The sequence below is a fragment of the Ailuropoda melanoleuca genome, unplaced genomic scaffold (genome assembly GCF_002007445.2).
Source record: "Ailuropoda melanoleuca isolate Jingjing unplaced genomic scaffold, ASM200744v2 unplaced-scaffold2617, whole genome shotgun sequence".
Classification (NCBI taxonomy): Eukaryota; Metazoa; Chordata; class Mammalia; order Carnivora; family Ursidae; genus Ailuropoda; species Ailuropoda melanoleuca.
Window position 1 is genome coordinate 1 of NW_023196248.1, and position 4,908 is coordinate 4,908.

The 4,908-nt window shown below is 53.2% G+C and overlaps 1 long non-coding RNA gene across 1 annotated transcript; it reads left to right on the top strand.

The window, feature by feature from the left end:
• Positions 1-93: 93 nt before the first annotated feature.
• On the top strand, positions 94-4,902 carry LOC117798130. Its single transcript, XR_004622835.1, has 3 exons — positions 94-276; positions 635-3,076; positions 3,913-4,902. It is a non-coding gene; the product is annotated as an uncharacterized LOC117798130 (long non-coding RNA).
• Positions 4,903-4,908: the final 6 nt, after the last annotated feature.

Genomic DNA, 4,908 nt, shown 5'->3' on the forward strand with positions numbered 1-4,908 from the left:
AGCAGGCACATTACAACGTGCGGAGCAGGTGCGGCGTCAGTCCTGCTGATGTCGTACACGGGCACGACTGATGCGCTTGCTCTGGAACAAATCACAGTGCGGCCGTTGGTCAAAAGGGCACCCTTCCACTCTTTCAAGAACATAGTTCCGGCAGGAAGAACAACCTCATTTCCAGGAAAATGTCAAGTGACTATTTTGAAAGGAAAATGGAAGCAAATCTTAATTTTCAGAAAAAATGAGGAATTCGGGATGGAAGTGCCATATTCTTCAGAGTAGGTGAGTCTTTCCCTTTGACATCCTACTGGATCTGTGGATGGAAGCAAAATGATCCACAAGCCTGGTTCTCTGGCCACCCAAAGCCACTCCCCCAGACTCTCCTTCTGACCCGCTTAATCTTTCTAACTTTGTCTTCTCCAACTCGCTCCTCATTCATGCTCCAAGGTCTCCAAGTCTCTGCTCACCTAACCTCTCCCTCAGGCCACCAACTTTGTCTCAACGTCATGTTTTCTTGCTCAAATGGTTTTTAGCTAGTGAGAGCTCTTGCATTGGGCGCCTGTGTCCTTCTGACTTATCCCCATCCTTGGGGCAGGGGAGGTCTTTTTTTGAGCATTTTCTTGCTTTCGAACCCCTCCAGATGCTCCAGGCTCATCTTGAATATTCCCTGTCTTGGTCTTGGAGCCAACCACTTCTGCTGAGGAATCTGGTTTCTTTTGCTGGAGAATGGTAGCAGAACCCAGTGACAGGCGGCCGAGGTGCTCCCTGTTCCTGAGGTGTCACCGCATCCAGGCCCCCAGCTGACAGCTCAAGGGGATGTTTGTGTGTGTACGAATCTTCATATACTCACGCCTCCGCAGGCGTTTCTCTGTGCACATCTACACGTATATGCAGTCAGCATGCGCTCACACGGGCGGCTCTGCTGTCATCCACCGCCACATGGATCGTTCTCGCCTCCTCCCCTTGCTTACCTGTGACCTCCCACCCCAACCGCGAGCAACCAGGCGTCACCAGCTGCCATCCACGTGGGTACTTACACAACTCCAGAGAACGTGCACAGTGGCCTCAGGATGGCTGACCCCAGGCCCATCTTCAGACAGTGGATCTGCAGGCTTGGGGCAATTTCTAAACCACCTCCCTTTCTTGAAGATGACCTAGAGTCCGTCTGGATCCTGTTTCTGACCCGGCCACTCAGCCCTCTCTGCCATCGCAGGCCGGGCGCGGCAGGGCCTCCGGAGGAGCGCCACGTTCCCCGGGCGCGGCGGGCTCTTTGGCTGTCGCTTGACTATGCTTCAGGATCATGGCCACGTCCTTCAATGACACACCCTCTTCCCTTGGACATAAGTCCTCCGAAACGCCGCCGGCATCAGCCCCATACTCAGTAACCTGGCAGCGGCTCCTGACTTCCTCACTGTGTCTTGACTCTTCTGCGGAGCTCCCAGGCTGGCCCTCCTCAGATCCAGCCTCCCGGACCATCTCCCTGGACTGCACAATCCGCGACACAGCTGGACTTCTCTCTGCTCGCTCCCACGTGCCCTTTCTCCTTCCACCCTCAGCGACGGCGCCCCTTAGGGCCCCTACAGAAAATCCTGCCCTCCCGGCCCCCCAGATGCACCTGCCTGTCCTCCAGGCTCAGCTGCAGCCTTCCAGAACCAGCGCTCCTCCCCACAGTGATTCTTGTCTTCCAGGCTTCTACGGAACCAAGCGGGCACCAAAAGTCTTGGCACTCGATGATCCTCTAATTCGTGAACGCAGTGCCGAGTGAGTGCAGGTGACTGTCGGAAGTTCTGCGGTTGCCTTGGCTCATGGGCATCAGTTAGAGGGTGTGCTAGTGGGCAGCGGGGGCTCCGTGGAGGGCGTTACTGGCATCTCAGTTCCCGTTGCTTATATGCCACTTAGTCTCGACTCTCTCATACATTATGAGCCCTCGGTTGGTCATTCTGTCCTGCACAACTTTCTCCTCCTCTGCGTCTGTCTGACTCATCAAGCTAAATGTAGATTCACTAATCTGAACTTAAAACTGAATTCTGAAGTTCAAATTCATACGTGTTTTGGGAGCTCGTGAACCAACACCACTGCACACGTTTGATCAGCTCAGAACGTGAACGTGCCTGTGTCGGGTGGAAGCTTATGGATAGCGACGCGGGTGACCTGATGGCAGGTCGTTGAGCTGTTTCCCATTCTGGTCTCTGTACACTCTGCTGTAGAAACCTTCCTCTTGTGCCGGATCACAGTTTATTATCAGCCTTCTAGCCAATTTTCTTTAAAATCACAAAATAAATCAAGAGGGAATGAGCATGTGCAGTTGATTCTTTGAAGACATGATTTGAGTCCTCCTGATAATATATGAATTGAAGTTGTCCTTTGTGCATTGGACTAAATCCAGCAGCATCAGTGGTCAAGGACATTTGATTATTTTTATATAGTAGAATAAAACGGAACTGATTGCATACTTTATTTAAAGAAAGATTTTACTGAGGAGAAAAGTAATAATCCAACATATTCTTAAAGCCTTGACTAGACTTCTCTTGTGGTTGGTGAGAATGCAATTCATGATGATGTGTTAAATATTAAAACCAATATTTGATTTAATCCAAACTTATAGGACAGCTTTGCTTAATCTACTGCCTGTCACACAATTTCCTTTCCAGGTAACTTTCAGCTCACTGCATCAGTAACAGTGCCCACGTCCTTCTGCTGTCTCAGCGAGCCTGGTATCGCAGTTGAACTGTCCAACACTGGATTCCTGCAGCTTGGGTCCCTCTCTCTTTTCCTCTTCTTCCCTTCACCTGGGCTACCTTGTCATTCCATCATGACTCCGTGAGTTCAAGTGTGGAAGCTGGAGGCATTTTTCAAGAGTCAGCATCTGGGTTTGCCTTGACCTTGAACGCTTTCTTGGTGATGAAAGGATAAGTTCTTGCCAAGGGCACGTTCCTTCCAAGGAACAGCATCAGAGAAGGAAGAAGCTAGCCCCTTCCTCTCACCTCTTCAAGATTCTCATCTTCAGTAACGAATGGTGTGGCTACTAAATTCAGTTTCCTTTCGGATTTCCCTGTAGTGGATCCATCCATCATGTTCCCGGGTAAGTGGAAGACGGAGGTGCAGTTGCAGGGTTCTGTCCATCAGGGAATTTACTGACAATGTTCACTCGAAATGTTCGTCATATTAGGAAGGTAGAATATTGCAAGTCACGGAGTCTCCTTGGCCAAGGTTTGCTGGCCAAGGAGACATTCTTAGCCACTTGGACAACTTGGCATAAGTTTCTGGGGGTTGCAGATGGGCACCTTGTCAGTCCAGGAGGAGCAGGTCTTTGGTAACCTGATGGGTGAGAAGGGACATTTGCGGGCAGCTGGGAAGGGGCTGCCTCCTTCATCCCTGCACGCTCAGTCCTCAGAGGACCTGGGACCTGGTGTGTGCTTGTTGAATGGCTAAGCAGAAGACCAAAGGAGATAGAGAAGGACAATCCCGTTCTCTTCTGCAGGTGCCAGTGGGAGTGGGCACAAAAGCAGCACTGAGGGGAGGAGGTGCTGAAATCAGACGCCCCCTCCCCACTCTGCTCACAGCACTCAGTAGGTGTTCTCAGCCTGGGGACTTAAGAGATACGTATTTGGGTCCACAGGAGACCAGCTAAGTCAGAATCCTTAGGAAGGTGGGAGGAACAAAAGATGGAAGGTAGAACCAGGCCCTTCTCAAGGCCAAGGGCCCGTGGGGGAGAGGAGGAGACAGGGAGGGCGTCAGGCAAGAACAGGAACAGGCCTGACCCAGGCAGAGGGAGCCTCTGCCTTGTTGGGGCCTGTGGCTGGGCCTCCATAGGGGGATCTCTTCCCTCTGCATCTCCAAGACAGGGAGAAGACGCGTGGTTCTGGCTGATGTTTGTCCCTGGGCCCTCTCCTCACTAATTCATCCTCTCATGCAAAGTCTGCAGCATTTACTGAGCACCTACTGCATGCAGGCCCTGAGACACACCCTGCAGATTTCGGGGAAGAGTGCGGCCCTGCAGTCTTGCTGCTGACAAGCCTTCGGGGAACCAGAATCGAATGGGTAACGGCGCATTTGGTGAGCGTTCCCAGAGAGGGAACTACAGTGGGGCCTCCAGCTCCAGGTAAACCTAGCCAGATCCCTAAGGGGAAGAGGGCACAGGACCAGTAAGAGGGTCCTCAAGAGGTGGACAGGGCATGGGGGCAGCCCTGAGTGAGAGCATGCTGTGCCCTGCGAGAATGAAAGGAGCCAGTCTGACCCGGGCCCTGCCCAGAGTGTGCAAGGGGGAGGGTCCCAGCAGCGCTTTGGCCAACCTGAGGACTGTCGGAGAGGCCAGGCTAGACCCCTCCGGTGCAGCAGGAAGGGGAGCAAGAGAAGGGTGCAGGGCCCACAGGAGTGAAGCAAAGGGAAGAAGGGCCGGGGGCAGGCTGAACTCCTCCTGGAGCCGGAGGAGAGGCGAGGCTCAGCCCATCCCAGCAGCCAGCCCCTCCCTCAAGTCTGTGCTGGCAGTAGTCGGTGCCTGAGGCCCACATAGCTCCGGGTCCCTCCTCCATCTGCTCGTCCTGCCCCTCTACCCTGACCGCGTCTCCACTGCTGTTCCCTCCAGAAGCAGAAGGGACTTGCCGGGCTCAGGACGCTGACTACAGGATCGGAGGCCGATGAGGGACTGGCTCCCTTCCAGGAGCCTGAAAATACCACTTGTTTTTGTTTTGGTTTGGTCTGGTTCCTGTTTTTCCTCCCTTTAGGGAAGCAGTGCTGTTCTGGGAACCCCCTCTTTCTTTTTCCAGCGAACTAGAGCATGAGGAATGCAGGCACAGCCTCTGGGGCCAACAGTTGGCCCTGACTCAGCTTTGCCACTTACTAGTGGTAACGTGGGAGGGACTCAAGCCTCGGTTTCCCATCCAGACAGTTTGGGGGTCACAGTGATTTCTACTT